The following is a 21,532-nucleotide window of genomic DNA, read 5'->3' as shown; positions in this document are numbered from 1 at the left end:
CTGTGAACGTAGCGCCAAAATGCGTGTTGCCGAAAGGAATGGCTAGCAGCCTTCACATCCCTTGTAATATGCAGATAAGTTACAACCCCTACCGATATCCAAATACCTCTCGTGCTCCTGGAGTCTTACATTGATGCACATTCCAGTTTCACCAACATAAACACAACCACATGATAATGGTATCCGACACACCACATACATTTTGCAAGGCACATATATGTTGCCACATTTCACTCAACACATGTGCTTTTCCCTAACGAAATTCACAAAATTATTAACAATTTTACAGATTGTAGACAACTTATTAGGGGCCGAACACACCATTTTTACGTCATACCTTCTGGCCACAGTTTTCAAATTTTGCAACAATCTATGTATGTACAGTAACACAGTCAGTCTTTTGGCATCTCACTGGCTGGCCCCAGCCTGATCATGCCAGTCCCTGCGAAGGGGTTTCAGCTTTTAACATGCTAAAGGAAAGAATGGCACAGCATCAAGTAACGAGGAAAGCAGGAAAGCACACCCACGCACAAGTGCCAATCCTGGAGCAGATACAAAATCCAAGAGCGCGTGCTTGACATTCAGCGTTCACAGTCAAGGAAACGAGGAAACACGGATTTGAACGCTAAAGATTGAACGAGCCCGATCCTTGGCTGCCAACGCTGAATGTCAAGTACGCGCTCGTAGATTCTGCATCCGCTCCAAGGATGGCACTTGTGCGTGGGTGTGCTCTCCTGTTGTCCTTGTTACTTGATGCTGCGCCATTCTTATCTTTAGCATGTCAGACCAACTTGCCCAATCTTATATGCTCAGCTTTAACAATTTATCGCACGCTTCTGCAATAGCATGGTTGGGAAATCATGCTTTCATTAGCCTTAAAATCTTCTCTTGGAAACCAGTTGTCACGCTGTAAAAGCATGGCTTCACCAATACCGAGCCTAGACTTGACGACGCAATGCTATCTTTCACTAGGTTAGAATCCTTCGACCAACTGTCAAGTAGCTGCTTAACACTCCGGGGTGAATATCGCTAGCACACATGGCGTGTGCAGAACATCAAGGTAAGGTTCAGAAACTGCAGCTCTTTTTGTTGGGACATTTTCTCCAAGGTAAACTTAAGACAAAGGCCTTGCTCCTTAAACAAGTTCACAATATGTACAGGTCCTACACTATCGCAACCTTTGTAAAAGACCAGAAAATCATAGACGTAGCGAAAGATTTCCCCCCCCAGCCCATGGAATTTTTTTGGCAATCATTCCATCCACCCTGCTTAAGAGAATATTGCTTAGCACAGGGGCAACCTTCGAATCGATACATTTAGCAGACTTTTCAACATATGCTGCACTGTCATACTCCACAAACATGCTCTTCACTTCAAATAAAAGGAGGCAAGTGCCAAAAAAGACTTATGTTACACACCCGTTCCTAAACACAAGCTCATCGTTGTGCTCCGATATACACATTCATAAGCTTTTCACAAGATCTTCATACGGGATAGAATAAAATAGTTCTACATCGACACTAATCACAAGACAATCCGCTGGACTGTCATTCTTAAGATACTCAACCACACTGCGAATTGAGTACAAGAAATTTATCTTCAAGATGCGAAGTAGACAGATGCTTTTGCAAATAACCAGAGACAATTTTGCATGAATCCTTTTCTGAAATTTATCTGAAGAGCATGTTATTGAATAGCATTTATTTAAAGAGCATGTTTGTAGAGTAGCGCAGTGCGGTATGTGTTCTAAAGTCTCGAATATGTAGTGGTTCGAAGGTTGACCTTGTGCTAAGCGATATTTTCTTGAGTAGGGTGGATAGAATAATTGTCCAGAATGTGCATGGGCTGGGGAAAAAACCTTTTGCTATGTCGATGATTTTCTGGTCTTTTTTAAAGGTTGTGATAGTTCGGGACCTGTACATCTTCTCAAGTTGTTTAAGGAGCAAGGCCTTTATCTCAGGTTTACCTTGGAGCAAATGTCCGAAGAAAAAGAGCTGTGGTTTCTGGACCTTACCTTGATGTTCAGCACACTTCATGTGTGCTGGCGAGTGTTAAGCTGCTACCTGGCTACATGTCGACCATTCCAAGCTAGTGAAAGATAGCATTGCACTTTCTAGCGCGGGCTCAGAATTGATGAAATTATGCTTTCACAGCATGACGACTAGTTTCCAAGAGCAGATTTTAAGGTTAACGAACGCAGGATTTCCCAACCTTGTTACTGCAAGAGCATATGATAAATTGTTAAAGAAGCTGAGACAGTTTTGCGGTGACCGGCACAATCAGGCTGGGGCAGCCAGCGAGATGCCAAAAGACCAGTTGTGTTACCGTATGTACATAAATTTTCGCACAATTTGAAAAATGTGGCTAGAAGGTATGATGTAAAAGTGGCTTTCTCGGCCCCTAATAAGTTGTCTAAAGTATGTAAAATTTTAAGAATTCTGTGAATGTGGCTCGAGAAAAGTACATGTGTAGAGTGAAATGTATATGTACCTTGTAAAATGAATGTGGTATCAGATATTATCTTGTGGTCTGGTTTACGTAGGTGCAACTGGAAGGTGTATGAATGTAAGACTACAGGAACACAAGAGGGTAGGGGCTTGGCTAGGTGGTTGGGGTAACTCTGCTGTACACTGCACGGGATGTGAAGTCTGCTACCCTTTCCTTTTGGCAACACGCATTTTGGCAGTAAATTCAGAGATTAAATGGGAGATTATCAGGCTAGACACATCTTATGACTCCGTGAAGAATGTGTGTTTTGTCTATCGTGTTAACATGCAATGAGTTGGACTATCTCGATCAGGGAAATGTTGAGGGCAATTTTTGACTCATGTTGTCCTGTATGCTTATCTGTAACTGCGTGGTTTATGGTATTGCTTGGCTTTTTATATAATCCCTGTTCACACCAATAAACTTTAGTCGCGAGTCAGCACCTGTCTTGTCTCCTTTCTCGTCCCTGTCTTTAACGCTGGTGGATTCACCGCGATGGCTCACCTCTGCAGAAATCCAAGGCATGACATTTTCCTCTTCACACTTGTGGTTCAGCGCATAATACGGCAAAGGCTTTTCGATTCCAAGGAAAGTTCATGGCTCCATTGAACACTGCCTCCTGCTTACAAGACAGAGCAGCAATCATTGTAGATTCTACCTGTGACACAAAGAGCAAAGTTTTAGTTTGAGTGGACTAAACTAGGAAAGCAGCACAGTATATCTATAGCCAAATAACTGAACTGAAAGAAATAGAGGGTAGTGTAATAGTGAACACACTGATATATTGTGAGATATATGCATGATATATTGTAATATCCAACACTACTACCATTGCCTTAGCCAACTACTTCATAAATAACAATAAATGCAGTATCACAAAAATACTGATAACGTACTATTAGTGTTAATCGTAGCAGTGCAGATTCCATGAACAAAAAAGGGCCCAGTGCTGACTGTCGTTTCCACAGCAGCCTTGTGACCAATGGCCGGTGTAAAGGAAAGAGGAGGAATGACTGAAAAGAGAAAGAGCCAGGGGGAACGAAGATAGGTATAGAAGGGCTTAGGGTATGGTAGGCAAATAAGGTTGTTTAGACAGTGAGCACAAAATAAACATTACCACACAAGTGAAGACATACAAGACCAAACATATATATCTTTGTGCAGAGTGGCAAACTTGATGCCATTTAGCCCAAAATATGTTTTCAATAAAGTGATTATAATTATTAATAGAATAACTGACCGAGTGAAACCAAAACAGGGATGAACAAGGAAGTTGTTAATATTCTGGCAGAAATTAAAAGAAGAAAATGGATCTGGCCAGGCCATACAATGCAGAGAATGAATCACCAATGGTATCTTAGGGCAACAGAATGAATTTGATGGATTTTAATGGCACAAGGGCATCTGTGGCCAAAGAGTGCCTTAGCACAAGTTAATTTCGTCTACTCAAGGTGAGATCAGAGACCCATTTCCCAAGCATTTCATTCTAGATAAGCAGAGCATCACACCAGGAAACAGCTTGTGCATTGTATCGCAACAAAATGAATTTCACCCTAAGGAAAATATAGCAGGAGATAGCTGATTATAAGCTCACTAGATAAGATTAGGAGATTTCTGATAGTGTCGCATGTAGCTGGTGCAAGACACAGATAATTAAACTGGAAAAGGTCATTGTCCTGAGGTGAATGTAAACTAAGCGATGAGGATAATGAAATTCACTACACTAGAGCTGTTAAGAATCAGCTCAAGTTCCATGCTTCAAGATGATGCAAGTTTGCTCAGTGAAAAAAAAGCATAAGTTCACCCAAGAATTTGTATCTTGGCGGTATCAGGCTGCAGGTGCAGATGAATTAATCCTGCCTCAGAGAAGAGCTACATAGAGCACAAAAAATTTTAGGCCAGTCCTACACTGACAGCTGTTAATAAATATTTTAAAACTGTTTTTCATTGCACAAACAATAATACTGAGTTTGTGTTGGTCATGTGATTATGTTACTGAGGCTCTCCTAAAAATTCTAGCCAGAGCTAAAATACAAGCTTTCTCAACTTAGTTTCTATATCAACAATGAGAACATAAACACATGCAGATTATTCAAGTAGAAGTTTTATTCTTCATGACGTGCCCTACAAATTTTAAATTATACTGAAAAGTAATAGAGTGGAGTGCTTGTGCCACAAAAACTAAATCTCAACAACAAAGAGAACACAAGATAAAGGCAACAACATATTGCCCAGAATTTAAATGTTTAACAGAACAAATATGAAAAGAAAACCTTTCCACAACTGGAACAAAACAGCGTGATACCGAGCACATATTTGAAAATTGTTTCATCCAAATCACCAGTCTGGTGCTCCAGCACTCGTCAGCCAGCATGTCATGAAATGTACCATAGTTCTGGTAGCTGTAAAGAGTATACAGCTGATCCGGCATTTTGATATGTGAACAGTAACCCTCAATGACCACCAGGCTGAATACTTTCAAGAGGCTGTTCTAGTAACAAGACTGCAGTTGAACACTTAGCAAGTTATGCTGGTGTAATAATGCAAACCGTTAATCTGAGGGTTCGCTACCACGCAACTCTGTAGTAACTCTTAAAGTGTTGCAATCGAATGAAAAAAAAGGACTGCCTATTATATAAACAAAAGTCAAGAGGCTGCAATGCAATGCCACGACAGAAGTGCTGCAATACAGCAATAGCGATACAATGTACACTTTAAGCAACACAATGAAACATGATCTTTTATCCTTAATTATCAGAATTTAAATATCAGTTTTCCTTGCTCTCTTGCAAAATTAAGTTTAGATCATGAAAGCGCTCAAAAAAGACAAGGATACAGAAAGAGATTTCCACACAGTGCGCTTACTTCCAGAGTCTTTTTGAGCACATCCCCTATCAAAACATGGTAACCCAACTAGTCTAAACGCTGTCGTTATTCCAAAATTAAGCCTTTCACAAAGTGGGAGCCCCTTTGCCCACACAAGGTGCACCATAACTAATCCAACACTTTTTTCATGATATGTTTTCTCTGAGAATAAACACTGCTTGAAGATTTTGCAATAGTACTTGTCTTTTCGATTCTACAAATGTATCATGCAAGTGTTCAATGAAATGACCATCTGCCCATCTTGATCATTGCTCAAAATCAGGGCATAATGCACCATGAAGGGCAGACTCTGCTTGATTTTTGTTTTCCTAACGAAGCATGTACGTGCAACCCTTCTGCTGTCTTGTATGCAGCAGGTTTGTCTAGCTAGGCGAACTGTGGTTTTGCTATAAAGATGAAATGATACTTTGGAAGTGAATGGCTTTCTAAAATGCATTTAACATACATACCGGGGCTTTAACAGCACCTGGTGTAAGCAACATCAGTGGGGGGACCGCAGGAGTGGCCTAGTGGTCCGAGCATCTGCCTCGCAAGCAGGAGGTGCGGAGTTCGATCCCCAGTGCCACCTGGTAACCAGCGGTGATACAATGGGTCGTTTCAATGGCCAGTTTAGAACTTGAAATAACCATGCTGCAATATATACAAAAAATGACTTGTGTGCTCTCTCTTACATAGTTAATCATATCATAGTGTTGGTAGTACACAAAATGCATGTGCGGAACATATACATGCACTGTTTTTGTTCATATCTTACCCGCTATGTGCTGTTATGGCATGTTAGGTGCTGGGAAAGCAACAGATAGTGAGCATTGTTGTGTTGCAGCCTTTCTTCTGGTGGAATTTGAATCATGTGAGGTGCAGCTGAAAGAAATTGTTTCATACATAAGTATATTTCATGCAACACAACAAAAAGTGCACAGCCCCATCATGAGTTGTGGTTTAAACTAACAGCAAGCTTTTTACTACTCTATTTAACATATGATGCAAGTCAGTGATGCTGGAGGCACAAAACTAAATACTGTGAGGTAACAAGAGCTAGTATGGACAATCATGCCTTTAAGAGATATTGTCAATATATATTTTCCTGAATGAACTAAAGTTATCCTTAGAAGCATTCAGAGGAAGATAATTTTGCTAAATGCCTTTTGCCAGAAGAGGCCTTTTATAAACCAGTTGCAAATGAAAAGAATAACTTTAAGACCATGCTATGCATGCTCTAACGCCAAAGTAGTTGCATACAAGCAGTATACTATGCCCCTAGTTTTATGGTGGGCCTGTACTGCACAATTTTCACGCAAGGTAGTGGAAAGTATGTGCCATGAAACAGACCTCTGCTTACTGAAACTGGCAAATAAATACTGGGTTTTTAAGGCAGGAAAGAAGTTACAAAGTTCCTTCTGCAGGTTTTGAACTTCAGGTCAGTTATTTGAATAATATCAATCCCTGACCTGCAATGATTGAAGTTTTTAGCAAATAACATTTCCATTTTAACAGTGGAAACGCTCTTTTATTTGAGGAACGACTTTTCAAAAGCCTGCGTTTCATGGTGGCTGTCAAGTAGCCCTGATAAAGAGAAACCAGTCACGACACACAACCAAGCCCCCGTAGCATATTTTCAACTATACCCTCATGATATAGCTTTAAAGTAAGTGTTAAGCAATACAAATACAAATCCCTTGATTTCCTTCATGGTTTATCACTGGGGTATACATACAAAGATAACCGTACAAGATGTGGAGTGCATGGTACAGAGAGAGTAGGCAGATGGTTTCTGGAAACTCACAAAGTGAACAAGGGAAGGAAAAATTTCAAGGTGCTTGCCAACGTTTCGACAAGACAACTTGTTTTCTTCTGGGGTCAACATATACAAAGGAAACTTAGAATCTCTCAAGTACAGGGTTGTCCACTCTTAGTGCGAACACGCGAGCACATGGCTGTGCTCTTTGGGCCACTGTGTCTGACATTGCCACACATCGAAGTGTAACAGATGACACGAAGCACCACATCCAGGTGCATCTCCTCTTGCGCCATTTTGCAGCGATGACTGGCTGCGCCGCACACAGTGGACCTCTAAAGATTGCGGCGATGCACTCGCATGTTTCCACTAAATGTGGCCAGCTCTGTACATTCCATAATTGGCATAATTATTTGAAAAGGCCTTGCGCATGGTCAGAGGTTTCCCAACCCATAATTTCGACCTCCTCTCCTGCTTTCTTTAATTTATCGTTATACTTTAACCTTATGCCCTGCACCTCCTGACGTCACTTCTCGGAACCTTGGCTGCCACATTCCTCCCCCTCCCCCTTCTTTTTGCCTTTTCTCCGAACCTGCCCTCATTTTCTCTTTTTCCTTCAAATTATTTTGCCCCCCCTTGGTATTTTATTCTGCCATGCTGCTTAATTCCTTTATCCTAGTTTTTCAGAAAAAGGCAGCCAGCCATACCAAGCCACCTGTTGCGGCTGGACATAAAGCCATTCAAGCCCACTATCCACACTCCATACCCCAAGATTCGTTTCTACTGAATTGGGCTTTTTTGTTTTCACAGTTTTGCAGGTCAACCGGTTAATTTTCTTTAGCAGCCATCATGCCTGGTCAAGGTTCACGCTCCCCATCGTAACACCCTTCCCATATCGCACCCTCGTCCCACACAATAGGCGTTTCGCCTCGAAGTGAAAACCTTATTTAAACCCCACCAATGATGAACACTTTGCAGACAAAGACAAGTCCTCTTGTCGAAACGTCGGCAAGCACCCTGAGGCTTTTCCCTTCCTTATTCAGTTTGTGAGATACCAGGGACAGGTGTTCAAGCAGCCATACCACACTAATACCCCTGTCACACGGGCACCGCAAAGGCTTTGAGAATCATATCCAAAGGCGTAAGGAGTGCAGCTACCCGGTACAAATGTTGCGCCTTTGTCGCTAAGGGCCTTGGAGGCGAAGGCGCTCAACCGAGACCTTCGGAGCCCAAAGGCACGGCATTCGAGAACCTGTGATCGCAGTACCATCCAAAGTCAAAAAGTAAAAGCAATAAAAAAAAAATAGATAAGCTAGTAATGTTTGAAAACATTTTTTTCAAATACGAAAGGTGTGTCTGGCTTTGGTTTTTGTACGGGTGTTTATGTTTTATGTTCAAATTTCAAGACAGTGAAAGTGTTGCGGCAACACCGAGCGCCCATGGTGGCCAAGGCAATACACGTACAAAACCTGCTCCTGCTGATGAGAGTAGCTGTTGCAGTACTTTTAAGGAAGCAATCAGAATAAAAAAATTGTCAAAGCTCAACGAATGAACAGAATACACCACTTTAATTTTAGAACACTCACTTCAGCCACCTCGAGTATAGCAGCGGGTGCGAAGCCTGAACGACTTTCACCTTTGGGCTGCACCGTGTAGCTGCATCGCTGCTCCTTTAAGCTTTCGCTCCTTTGGTGAAAAATGGTGCCTTTGCTGGAAAGGCCTTCGAGGAATGCCGTGTGACAGGGGTATAAAGCACATTTTTTACTGGCACAAAAGACTCAGTGCCTTTAGTTCTGACAACATTCTGAATCATGCTTTGGTGGCTTAGCATATCAAAATACTGGACATGACAAAATCAGCTAATTAGTGAGGGCTATTATTTGCTATAGGTAAAATTATAACATTCTCCTAAAATAATGAAAAGAAACCACCAGCACTGACATCAATGTACAATTTGGCTGTAAAATACTGACATGACAATATAGTTACACGTAAATTCCCTTTTCGCACTTCAAAACTGCATGCATTATTTCTAGAAAGTGCGAGAACAGAAGCTCATACATAGTGCCAAAGAAAAGAGTGCATAATAGTACTACTTATGAGGTGTTTATCGGCAACTGCAATGAGCAAGGCTATGTAAATGGCAATCCAGAGTTATTATGTGTCTTACGAGCGCATGCACATCGCAGTTTTGAGTCTGTCGAGATAACACATGGGGTAAGGTATTCCCTGTTTTGCTGCCGAAGGCAAAATCGTCAGCGAGTGGAGTTGCCTTGCTGTTTACTGTCAATATCTACTGCTCAAAGTAAAGGAAACTAGGGTATAAAAAATACAGCATTTCATATTATGCTTTGGCCAAACGCAGTGAGAATGAAACAGACTAGAGACTTGTCTTATGATGTTTGCACTCTTTACTTTGCACCAGAGGAAAATAAATTTGTGTACAGTTGACCTACTGCTTGCCACAGTCCTAGAAGAAATGAATCCAGGTCTCAGAAATTCTAGCGAGAGAATACTGATGCTGCATGTGCATTTCTCTGAACTGTTCTGAAATATGCAGAAGTTACCAATTTTTTTACTACCTGATTACATACTGCAATCTTTGCAAGGAATATGAGGTTAACGGACTGGGAAAAAATGTCAGGAATGTTACCTTTGGTACTCGGCACTTGGACAAACAAATGAACCACTGGGCGTTCCCAGGAGCTCTGCTACCAGGCACCCCTACCAACAGTAGTCAATTTTCCAGATCCAAAGGAGCCATGCAAATGATTGCCGAAAAGTCAAGTTTAAGGACAGCAGATGCATGAACACAAAACAGTTTTCCAACCAACTTTGTTTCAGTGTGATAAATGGTTTCAAATCTCTAGACTATATCTGGTAGTACACAAATTATCAGAAGACCATCTCCCGCTCAGAATCATCTCAAAACACATTCGACACGCAGTACCAACATGGACAGTTCGTGCTTAATTGAATCGAAAATTTACGCTGATCGACCAATGTTACTTGAAATAGAAACAGAAAGCGCATGCACATTGTACTGATGTTATCGTGAACATAACATGCGACGAGACGCAGGGTTACAACACAAACAAAAAACCGCTTTCAAAATTTGAGAACAAAAGGCTCACCTTCTCACAAGTTCGCCAAACCGGAGACGTTGCCGAGTGGCTGCCGCCAAAGTCACTCGCAATGCACAGAAACAATAAAAATGCAGTGCCGCTGACTTTCCTTGAGCAATTCCAGTCGATTAAACTTCCAACTGTTCGCACCGACTACCTCTGCAAGCATGTCTACAAGTCAGCGGCGCAACCACGCCATTTGCAATTTACAGAACTACACGGGAAATTCATAGCGCCATTCGCGTATTCGCGCTCAAGCTCACGTCGCTGATGTCGCAAATTCGCACAACGGCACAAACATATAAGATGTATTTAATTTTCGGTAGCTTTTTTAGCTGACAACTTGAATCGCTTGATATATTGTTTTTTTTCTTTTCGTTGCATGAACGTTACTACCACCAGCGGCAGCGCAGCTTGGCCATGGCTAGCCATGGCGAAGTCGAAGCGCTAGCCGAGCCCGCAGTCGGAAAAATGTGCGCAGTTAGCGCAGTGTGGAGTTGAATGAACAGGCGCTTTGGAATGGGGTTTTGTTCTTCCGTGTTCGCTGCGTGCGTCCTGCGCGTTGTGTCTCTTTAGTATGTGTGTGTGTATGTGTGTGGCCCGAACGCTGCATTGGAGTGTACATACAACAGCTTGCTGTCCCGTGCGGCATCGGTGCGTAGTAAAACGATCATGCAGAATGTGCGTTACAATGCCAGTGGCCCTGCACGAAAGAGGAGACTTGAAGCCGACGGAAAAGCTGCTCTCCCTCGTGGGCCTTCAAGAATCTGGCGAGTAACAGTCGACGCACGTTTCGGTGGATGATTCCGTTTACCACGCCAAAAAATTCAGCACTGGCCAACAGCAATGATGAACTGCTGCTGCATCGTCACCTGTGTGATGTTTGTGACAAGCTTGTTGGATGTGAACGTGGCCATGAATGGTATTCGCCGAGCAGCGGCCCTCAGGGCGTGGCACCAGTGGATACCTGAAGACGATTACTGTTTGCCCGCGCCCTAGCGCCTCGCATTCAACCGAATGCTTTGGCGTTAATTATTTATATCGGAATTTCACACGTAGTTGGACTCGCAAATATTACAGGGTACAGACGTAGCGTCGGAAGAGCACCCTTTTTCATTTTTTTTTAGGGAGGGGGCGGGGGAATTACCGTCTGCTTAAATTTAATGTCACTAATATTTTGAGCTTATTTTCTAAACAGGTACCGTGGTGGCAATGTAAGCAATGTATTTACTGGGCAGAAGTTTATTTATTTTATGTTGTGTTGGCACAAGGAAATGATTATCATTGTACTGTGGTGCCATGTTCAAACAAAACACATCATTGTACACTCTCTTTGCAGAATGTCTAATGAGGTAATAAATTACTGAGCAGCGAGTATGCACTGTGGTAAATGCGAGGAACGTTACTGAATTACTTCACACTTGTCATGTTCTGTTGTCGTTAGTGATTACGTATGCCTTGGTGTCTGCTGCTTTCCAGTGTAGGGGTCGAGAGGCATGTCGAGCTCCACTTAGCAGCTTTTTTCCCTTCCACTCTCTACTGGCCAACATGGTAAAATAAACTCAACATAATGCGTGATTGCTCAGACCTAAATTAGACTACCATTTCACTTATTTACTCTCAGGGCCGATTGGCATCGAAGAGAGGAGAGCGACTAACATGAATACATGTGTAGGCAGATTAATTAAAATGATTATACACAGTAGACTTGAAGGCATTGGATGCAGTGGTGGACATGATGAAGGCAGAGAAGATGTGACAGCTGGAAACGTAGAATAGTGGAGAACGCTAGCAAAAAATTAAGAAGGCGCAGAAGACTGAGGCCAGAGTTAAAACTGTAGTTTAACAGAGGAAAGCACCTCCCAGCAAGCCAAAATGTGCACATGCAAGCAGTTATGTGAACACAGAACATAGAAAATGAAACTCCTTTTTGGACAGAAGGAAAGCTAAGGCACATTGCTTATTGTGATGTTGCTTAAAAAGTTGGTGTCTAGTTGTTGCCCTTCATATCGGGTCCTTCCACACCCAGCAACTGAAATGCCATCAAAAAGGAGCATCTCCAATCACTCTAATTACATGGGAGGTACACATTGCCAGATGTCAGAGGCTTGGTGTCTCATCTTGCAGACTAGCTAGTTTGCCAGATTTAAACTTTACCGCATGTAAGAGGCATGCGGTAGCCTTGAAGGGGAGTATTTCATAACTGTGACAGCATATTGTACAGTGCTGGCATGCTTCATTATTTACATCGCAGTAATATGCGAGCACAGGCCGGAAAGTTTGTAAGTGAACAGAAAAAAACAATGTTCATGCCATATCTTAGCCACATTCTTAGTATTGTTTAAAAAGTGCAAATAAGGAATTCCTCATTTTTTTGTCAGCTGTTCCTTTCTGTGCATTGATATTTTGCAAGTTATCAAGGTTCTACAGTCTTCTGTGCCTATCGGCTGGCCCCCTTGTTTGTTAAAGGTACCGAGTACACAATGGGTCGTGTCAGTGCAAGCTAAGTAAACGATGGATAGAAAATTCGTGCTTTCAGAGTATTTTCAGAAAAAACTGCTATTATTTCCTACTCAGGATGGGGGAACAGCATCGATGGCGCACATCCTCCTTGTCACTGCCGCAATTATGGCTGCTCGCTGCTTTTTGGTGGCGTTTCATTTATCTGCAGGAAGAGCAGGCATGAATGGGCGGCAATAGGTACCTACTAAATTAAACATTGCATTGAGCAATATGTTGTTGTGTCGGTGCTTTTGTTATCCGTGAAGGAGTTGGTGTTTTTGATTAATGGTTGTGCATCAAATATGTAACTGCTACATTGCACTGCATTCACAGATTTGTTTGCCCATGTTTTGGTTTTCTCAGTGGTTCATTTCCTTACCAAATGGCAGATGGAAATTCGGCTTTCAACTTGTGCACTTTCATCATGTTTGCAATGTACTTTCAGCTGGTGTTCAGTTTCACTTTGGAGAAGTTGTCCAACCATTGTCTGTGTCTAAATGTTTTCTAACAGCTGACCTCATTACGCAACATTTCTCACAGAAAGCAAATGTTGCAGTAACATTTTTATTAAGTGTTACTCTATCATGTGGCTAGCAACGTAGCGAAAACATTTTTTCATCAAGTCAGCTTTTAACATTATAGCAAATTAAGGCCTTTGTTATTTAACGTTGCTCACAATTTGTACCAACCACTCAACCTTGAAGCAACGTAATGCGTTATCACCCTTCCTCGGCTCTTCATTGTGTTAATCGCATTAGACATGCTCACAGTCGTTCGCCACGCTAGTTTGCGGACATTGTTGGCTAAGAGTAAACCAGACAAATAAAAAATCGGACGTCATGTGATGCCTACAGTCCTCGCGCCAGCAGTTCATCGTGTAAAAGTGGCGTCACATCATAAGCATCTTCTGTTTTTGCTTCCTTTAATCAAGTTATTAGTGCGTTTAGTGCAACACATAGTCGATGGGGTCAACCGTCCTGTCGTGTAAAGTTTTGATCCCTAAAATTGAATGTTTAGTATTTTTCCCTGCAACGACTACAGAGGAACACGGACGTTTCCTTCAATGCTGGACTGAATATACGGTCATTCCCTACGTTTCCTTGAAAGCAGAAGTGGTTCTGTTTTTAAAACGTACATAGTCTACGTTATAGGTACGGAATTTTTTTACAGTGTGGCACAACGAGAGCGACTCCTTCGCACGGAAACCGGCAGGCAGATACTGAGTAGAATCGGCTTCCCGGCCGATATCCAAGTCATTGAGTCGACGGAAAACCTTTCACCTAAATACCGCAATAGGGTTCATGTCAATCCATTGCCCAAGAACATGTCACGCTCTCACAACGAGGGCCGACGCAACGCTCGGATCGACTACCTAAAGCGCACAGTCGCCCGCAGCTCCAAGACTCTATATGTAGACGCCGCCCTACACAGAGACGCAACGCGCGCCACGGCAGTGGTGGTGGACTCGACATTCCAAGAAGTGGCCAGCGTTTCCCTGAGGCACTGCACGGTCACCGAAGCTGAAACGGCCGCGATAGTGCTCGCCGTCCAATACGGAGATACTCACGGCAAAGAAGTACAGATTGTGTCGGACTCACAGGCGGCATGTCGACTTCTTCTCGCAGGAAGAATCCCAAAAAAGTTAGCCAGATTTGCAACAACCTCTCCTGTACACAATTCCGAACTCAAACACGAAATCACGTGGGCTCCGGGGCACTCGGGGCTCGAGGGAAACGAGGTCGCGGACCTGTCAGCTCGAGGGCACACCAACCGAGCGACAGACACCCCCGACCCGGATACCACACCCGAAATCCCCACTGCATACAGTGCACGGCTCCAATACTTTAGGATGCTTCGCCAGCATTACCCCCCACCGCATAAACGGCTAAATGCTCAGGAGGCACGTGAATGGAGACAGCTCCAGACCGATACCTTTCCTAATCCATATAAGTACCACATTATTTTCCCAGGCCGTTACAAAGGTTCCTGCCCGTGGTGCGAAGAACGTCCCACAACCTACCACATTACAAGTGGATGCGTCGGACCAAAACCATTACAGCTAAAATTCCCTAGAACGAAGGAGCAGTGGGAGGCCACTCTACTCAGCTCGGACCTTGCCATTCAGCGAAAGCTGATTATGCAAGCCCGGGCAGCAGCGATAGCCACTGGGATCCTGAAATGAGGACACCACCCGTTCTGCAACCTTTCCTTTTATGATTTTCTTTCATTTTTGTCAATAAATGTTTCAACAACAACCCCAGCGGCTGGAGCGGCGAGGTTCGGGCAAGTTGAAAATTTTCGCGGCGGCGACGCGGCAGCACCGCATCTCAACCAATGACGGCCCGGCGTTGCCACGTGACCAGTAGAGGCCTCGTGCAAGAAAGCATGCTCGTAGACCAGTGTTTGTGTCCTACACGTGCAACCGAGAACATGCCACGCGAACTCTTCAATGAACTGCTAATTGCAGAGGTTGCAAACCGGCCACTTCTGTCGGACGTGAAAGATAACTTTCGAAACCGGGCTTGGAAAGAAGCCCTTTGGTAAGAAGTCAGAGACGCCCTGCGCAAGAACTACGCCACCGGTAAGCAAAAACACGAGTAGTAAAGAACTCTTGGATTGCGAGTTTTTTTTTTTTACGCTGCAGTTTCTTGAAGTGCATGACGCTGCGTGTGCTTTGTCGAAACAAATTTTTCGCGCCACTCCAGTGAGGCGGCGGAGCTTTTCGGTAACTCGGGTTTTTGTCGCCGCGCAGACCGCATTTGTGCGATTGCAATGATTCGCACACGAGCGCTCTTCATCGAGGCTTCTCCGAGCACGCATTTTATATGTATATTTGAGACAAATAAGCATACAAATGTGCATTGTACTGGTCCACGCACACGTTACTGTAGGCTGCTCAGAATTTAATTTTTTTTTCCCAGTGCGCTCGGATGTTCTGTGCAGTCGAGTTGTACCAGTATTGTTTGCTTCACGTGGCCGTCAGAAAAAAGCTGGCGTTCGTGTGTAGCCTTTTAGTCAGTCATGAAATGTAATTTAACGCACTGCCTGCCTGCTTTTATATGCAACTCTATGGCGCGTTTGTAAACGGGAGTCGGCCCTTTCGATATCGCACAGGTGTGGACTTATTTTAGTGGTGCGCGCACAGGCTGCAGTATCTGCATGTTCATGCATGGTTTTGACACTTTTATGTGCACTCATAATTCTTTATTTCTTATTTTATTTAACATCACGCTGCGTGCTGCTCCCCATTTCAGTGACAACGGAAGAGGTGATGAATCGCTGGAAAAATCTCAAAGATACTTTTAGGAAAAAGATAAAAGATGAAGCTGACACTAAGAGGAGTAGGGCAGAAGCTGGCATCAAATCTTCGTGGCCCTACATGCAGCAGATGGAGTTCCTCAGGGACACCGTCGAAACAACACGGTAAGCGACGAGTAGTATAAATGTGAAAACGATTTAACAGTTTAGGCACATTCCTCCTAGGAGCTTCTGCAACCTGGCGCCAACCGATTTGTCGGTTGGCAGCGCAGAGCTGCACATGGCCAGCCCTGTGTCCAATGAAAATGAGCCAGAGGCGCCTCTGGACGAGCTTGAGGCAATATTTGAAGGACCAGGCTATACAGAGGGCAGTGAAGCCGGGCCGCCTCCAGCGCCAACCCAAAGCACAAGTGCTGTTCCCTTAAGGGGAATAAAACGGCAAAAAAAAGCGGCAAGCGATTCAAGATACACAGCGAGAACTACACTCTGTGAGAAACGCCATTACGTCCCTCAGGCCTATGGACGCCTCAAGCCATTTTTTATTATCTTTAAAACCGCAAATGGATGCCACTAAACCACATATGCTCATGCATTTAAAAATGGAGCTGTTGCATGTATGTGAACAATATAGTCAAGGGCAATACCCAACTGACATGGCTGTGAGAGCACCACATGAGTAAAAGAACTAGAAAAGTGTACTATAAAACTACAGGCCTATTTCTCTAACATGCATATGTTGCAAAACAATAGAACACATTATATACAGTGCTGTGACCTTCAAAACAATTTCTTTTCGAATGTTCAACATGGATTCAGGCCTGGCTTGTCATGTACGACTCAACTGGTAGAATTCTCCCATGATCTATTTTACTCTTTTCACCTTGTATTTCAGGTAGACTGCATATTTTTGGATTTCCGGAAAGCTTTTGACACCGTTTCTCATGCATTGCTGTTACATAAATTATCTTGTCTCGGTATACACCCTGCAATAGTAGATTGGATTAGAAATTGTCTGGGCGAACACAGCATGTTTTAATAAACGGCACTAAATCAACACCTGTCACCGTAACCTCTGGCATGCCCCAGGGGTCTGTTTTGGGGCCTTTTTTTAGTCTTTATATAGATGTTTATATAGTCTTTTTATAGATATTTAGTCTTTATAAATGACATTGTCTAAAATCTAGAATGTAAAGTGAGGTTATATGCTGATGATTGTGCCATACACAGGAATATAGAAAATGATTGTAATGTTAGTAGTTTGCAGAATGATGTAAACAAAATTCATGCTTGGTGCACTAAGTAGGGCATGTCTTTGAACAATGCTTAATGTCAACTTGTGTCATTCACCCGTAAACACTTTCCTGTGAGATCAGTGAATAAATTGGACGGACTACTTCTTGAAAAGGTCCAACATTACAAATATTACGGGATCTATTTCTCAGAAAATTTAACATGGAACAGACACATTGAACACTTAACCTTAAAGTCATCTCGTATGCTAAACCTGCTAGACGTATAAAGCCCCCCAGAAAGTAAACTTTACATAACAAACGTTCGTCCGGTACTCGAATACGCTTGAGTGGTATGGGACTCTCAAAGCTGTAATCTTGTAGAAAATCTTGAACGCATCCAAAACCGTGCTGCAAGATTTGTTTCTGGTAATTATAACTTTCACAGCAGTATTACATTAGTTAAAGGGAACCTTGGTATGAAAACACTAGCACACCACCGGTTAACTAAAATTAGAACTTTTTTTTCCAAATTTACTCTGACCTCACAGGAATAAATAAGAACTTGCACATTTCCCCTCCCCACTTCATCTCCAAACGATGTGATCACGAGCTGAGAGTTCTTGAAATGCACTGTCGTGCTGATATCTACCGTAATTAATTTTTTCCGCATGCTTCCGCACAGTGCAATAAGCTTCCCAAGAGCATTGGTGAATGCAAAATGTGTTCAGAGTCCTGTGTTCATTGTCACGCAGTCTGCCATAGATTAATATCTCGTTAACTTCATATCTTTTGGCTGGCATTGTGCTTCATGCGATAGTGTACCCTTTCCATTTCTGTGTTGTAATTTTGCACCGCGGTACACTGAAGACCGTTCGCCCTCGAGATGACTCATCGATGTTACCTATTTAGTTACTTTCTTGCTTTTACCACCTGTGCTTATGTTTGTTCTTGTCACATGATCATTTCCCTCCCATTGTCACCTCTGCAATAATGCCCTTGTGGTGCTGCAGGTACCTGTATAAATAATTAAAGTATATTTTAGTGAACGTTTATTTTTATGTTACAATTGCTTGCTGCACCGCACACACGCACACATAGGCGACATAAAAGCATTTGCAATAAGGAACGTCTCGCAAAGCACTGCATCGCAAACAACCAGTGGTACAGTCGAGCTACAGACCAGAGGCAGCGGTCAGTCCAGAGCACGCACGAGGGACGGAACGTTCGGCGCTTCTCGTTGTCTTCTTCGTTAAGCGCCAGCCTCTGAAGATTCCAAATCCGAAGGCCTATAAAGTATAAACGCCGAAGTCGTGGAGATCCCTCGAGACCGGCCACTGTTTACAGATGGTGCTGTTCCAACCATCTTTCCGGATGCACCAAAGTATGTTTCGAAGTCGCTGCCAAAGAAGAGGTTGGATAGGAACATCTGTGAGCAGACAATTCCTGCAGCAAAACGGAGGCGGTGTTTAAGCACACAAGTGAATCAGCCAACAGGTACGCCTGATTTCGACAGTCCCGAGGAGCCGAACAATGCGTCTTCCGCCGAGAGAAACGCGTATGTACCATATGCAATCCTAAAAATACCCGATATGTGGGCAAAAATCGCCTTGCCACGCTGCGAAAAATGTATTCACTACGCTGAGTGTGAGTTGGATGCTGCCGGAGACACAAGCAAATTGGTTTTGCAAAAGCTTGCAAAAATTGACTTGTCGGCTACACAGCTGGTCCGGGAGTCTGTTGCTGTGGCTAAAGATTATATAAGAGGAAAGAAGTTGCTTCAGCGAGATATTTCAAAGCCAGCAGATGCGGAGGCGGTAATAGGGCACGTTAATAAGCTGTGCTCTGGTGCAGGCGCCCATAATTCAACGGATATTTCTTTTCCAAGGGGTGCATGCTGGTGCTCAAGGACGGTACAGACATTGCATGTGTTCATTGCAAGTACCAACGCAAATTAATACAGAACCAGCTGTCTCGAAAGGTGGTCGCCAGGAGCAAAACTGCTGACGTGGGCCGGGCACTGCGACGAATGAAGGTGAAGCTGCACAAAATAAACGTGGATCTTGAAGGAAGGCTGGATGAGGCAGAAACTGCTTTGAATTCTCTTCCTCCTGGAGACCATTTGGACTACATTGCTGAAAAGAGTTCCAGCCACCTTGTTCACTACGTTGCTGGGTATGTGGCCCGGAAGGCGCTACAGAGCGCAGGATGCAGCCTTTGTGCTGAATGCATGACAATTACCAATGTCGCCGCAAACCAGATCTCGCGCAAAATGAATTTATACGGAAATATGATTGTGGTGGCCTATAGTATCCATTTGGTCAACTTGCAAAGTTAATCGCCACATTGGAAGACTGATTCACTATTTTTCTAGCACCAGAAAGATTAGTGCAACAAGTATGTCGGATTTTGCTTCCTTTCTACATGGTATTCCCCTTCCAATGGTTGGCTGTCCTGCCCTAAATACTGACGTCTCCCTTCGAATTGCTAAGTTTTACGTGCTCCTCAGGTTCCGATTATACACGAAATCTTTAAGTAATGACAGGAGCTCCCAGCGAGAACCACTGAAGCACCTTAAGCTGAGGAGGTGCAAATGAGTGTGGTGTATGTAGCCTACCAAGGTTCTGCTTTTCATGGTGTGTCATGTTTGGAATTTGAATAAATAAATGTCGAGACTACGACCCGTTGTTTTCGCTTAATGCGCGAACTTTCTAAAAAAATAAAAATGACCTGGACGTGAGTTTCAACACGCCGCAGGCTTTGAACAACTGCCTCTATGCAACGAGTTTAGGAGCTTGTGTGCATAGGATCGGAAAAACGAGATCCAGCTAGCCCAGGCTGAATGCGTCCTGTACTTGATTTAGCTCATGGCTAACGGCCGGTAAAGCCCGCACCGAACAATATTTTCGTCGTTGGTATTATCGGTTTCCTACAGCTGCGCGCTGCACGAAACAATGTATTTTTGTACAGGGAGTTTAATGTCCCAAAGCGACACAGGCTGTGACAGACGCCGTAGTGAAGGGCTCCGGAAATTTCGACCACCTGGGGTTATTTAACGTGCACTGACATCGCACAGTACACGGGCCTCTAGAATTTCGCCTCCACCAGAACTCGACCGCGCGGCCAGGATCCAGCCCGCGTCTTTCGGGCCAGCAGCCGAGCGCCGTAACCACTCAGCCACCGCGGCGGCAGTAGAACGCATTATTGTTGAAATGCCACACCTGCTTACGGAAATATGCCATTAGCAGCCAGCAAATATCTCAAGAATGCATCATGCAGTATACTTGTGCAACGTACCGCCCTGCCGCGGCAGCGCAGCAGACGGCTCGCGGAGCAGCCGACCTTGGGACGGACGGACGGACGGATGGATGGATGGATGGATGGATGGATGGATGGATGGATGGATGGATGGATGGATGGATGGATGGATGGATGGATGGATGGATGGATGGATGGAGGGATGGACGGACGGACGGACGGACGGACGGACGGACGGACGGATGGATGGGTGGGTGGGTGGGTGGGTGGGTGGATGGATGGATGGATGGATGGATGGATGGATGGATGGATGGATGGATGGATGGATGGATGGATGGATGGATGGATGGATACGGCTGAACCCTTTACATCGGGCGGTGGCTCAAGCCACCTAGCCATGTCTTGTGAAATTTTACTCCTGTCTTGCTTTTAGCCACCAATCAGCTAACCTTCGCTTGGTTACTTCTAACCTCTTAAAATCCACTTTCCCTTCACTATCCCTAAACCCCAATGCCTTGGGTAAGTCAGCCCCGCTGTCTTCCACTGTAGGGTGAAGCCCTTTACAGGAGAGTATCAAGTGTTCAGCCGTTTCCTCCTCCTCTCCGCACGCAATGCACAAAGTGTCTATCCCCTGGCACCTGGCTCTATACGTCTTATACCCCTGTCACACGGGACTTCTTCTCGGCCTTTGCCGTAAAGTTGTCTTATTGCACTAAAGGAGGAAAACCGAAAAGGAGCAGCGACGCTGCTACACGGCAAATCCAAAGGAGCTAGAACGCGGCCTCCGTGAATGCCAAAAGTCACCGCAGTGTGTGAAGCGGCGCTAGTAACATTATGAAATTAAAGCAGACGGTATCACTTCAGCTAAGAGTGCATTCGTTTATGTTGGAAAAAGTAGCTATCACGATAATAAACGAGCGTTCTGACGGTGAGAAACGGATATTTTGAAACAAAGTTTCTTTTTTTTTCATCGTTCTCGGTCCGACCACGGTAGGCGCACTTTTCCGTTCGGCTCCTCGTTGTGTTCGAGAAGCGTGCTTTGTTGCTTGTGT

This window comes from Amblyomma americanum, chromosome 4 (assembly GCF_052857255.1).
Source record: "Amblyomma americanum isolate KBUSLIRL-KWMA chromosome 4, ASM5285725v1, whole genome shotgun sequence".
Lineage (NCBI taxonomy): Eukaryota > Metazoa > Arthropoda > Arachnida > Ixodida > Ixodidae > Amblyomma > Amblyomma americanum.
This window is presented reverse-complemented; position numbering follows the sequence as displayed.